The sequence below is a fragment of the Phalaenopsis equestris genome, unplaced genomic scaffold (assembly GCF_001263595.1).
Source record: "Phalaenopsis equestris unplaced genomic scaffold, ASM126359v1 Scaffold236055, whole genome shotgun sequence".
In the NCBI taxonomy this organism is placed as follows: domain Eukaryota; kingdom Viridiplantae; phylum Streptophyta; class Magnoliopsida; order Asparagales; family Orchidaceae; genus Phalaenopsis; species Phalaenopsis equestris.
The window spans coordinates 74,121-75,973 of record NW_018253901.1 but is presented as its reverse complement, the minus strand read 5'-3'; positions in this window follow the sequence as shown (position 1 = coordinate 75,973).

Genomic DNA, 1,853 nt, shown 5'->3' with positions numbered 1-1,853 from the left:
ATAAGCAAATTGAACTTCATTGTTGTGATTAAAGTATTGCTTTTCTAAAATCTTAGTTTGTAGTTCTAATCTTACTCCCTGTGGGATCGATATCTAAGACTCCATTAGAGCCCTATATTACTTGAGCGATACGTATACATGCGTTGATAAGTGTGACTTTACAATTATTGAATATTTATTATGTCCATATTTATCGAATCAATAACTATTATTAAAGATTTAGTACAGTTACTGAGGAACTAAATCTTTTAGCAGTATTAAATACTTATATTTTTAAGCATATATAAAGTCGCGGTCACTCCTTCAAAGAATTATCGCCGACATGATCTTAAGCAGATCTAAAAAGTCTTAATTTGATCTGATTGAAATATTTTCATTTCTCGAAGATATTATTAAATTAGTTGATAGTTAACCAACCAACCCATATATACTTAATATTTTCCAAAATATAATATCATAGGAATAGGCTGTCCTGATAGTTTTAGTTTTCATGCAGGGTAACATCATTGTTTAGCATGCAAATTTATGTAACCATAGAAGTACAAGAAAGACAACGCTGAAAACTATAAAACCGTACATGGCGAGTCTTCTCGTTTCACCACCTGAAACTCAAAGTGCATGTCAGGGCAATTTATATCAAGCAAGGAAGTAAAATTTTGATGAACTACCTAACCCTAGTCATATCTTGGTGGGTCCTTAGAAGTTTAATTAAGGATGATTTTTCCAAGCAAAACATATTAAGTTTAGTAGCTCTTCGAGGTATCCAACAGATCTGGAGAAAGAAGCAGGTCCATGCTACTCTCTCACTATCTGGTGGAAAGTCCAGAGTTCTTTTAAACTTGTTATGTTGCTTAATAATTCTTAATAATTGCTCAATAAACATTGATGTCTCAATTATTTCTTAGAGTAAGGTAATTATCATCTGTAATTTAATTTGGAAAATTATGTGGGTGAAGACTCTTAAAGAGGCAAGTTAGTGTTACTAGAACACTTAACCAAATTTTGGTTATAATTTGGCTTGTAGTGTTTGAAAGATGTTTTAATTTTTAATGATGTTTACTTTTCTAATCCTTATTTAAATGAAACTTGATTTAGCCTAAGTCACTACTAAGCCCTTAAGATTTTGGTGGGTGTCTTAGTCATTGCAAATGAAATTGACCTATAAGTGATGGTGATGATTCATGTTTTTGTTTTTTTTTTTTGTTCATCAAATAAGTGTTATGAATTAGTGAGTTATTAACACCCAAAATCATCCCCCAAAATTTATGATCATTTAATCGGCTAAACTCCCAAATTTAGGTAATTTAAGGAAATTGCAAATTTATCATTTTTAATTAGGACAAGTGAGGTTGGTTTCTACATGTTAACCCCTTATGTTTCAAACATCCAAATATGTTAATTAGAATCAAAGATTTCCCATTTACCTTTCTGAAAATAGGCCTAAATGTTAATTAAGGCTAAATTTCCAAAATTACACATTTGCCCCTAAGACTCTATCACTTCATAATTCATCAAAAGAATTTTTATCCTACCTCACTCATGAGTCAATTGAGACATCAGAGGAGAACGTGTGATCTTTCAAAATTTAATTTATCTATATAACTATTTTTAGTGTAAAAATAGGATTTTTCAAATAAAATTCCTAACTTGACCTAGGTAAATCATAATCCCTTAAAATTCTTACTAGAGGTAAGGTTAGCCTAGGGAAGCCTTTGGACTAAATTTCATGATTTTTTGAATTTTATTTGAATTTTAAGAATTATTTTAAATTCTGGGGTGTTTATTAATTATAAAATTTTTCAATGGTGGAAAATTAAGTTTTATATTTTTGTTAAATCTCTCTGAAGTCGAAG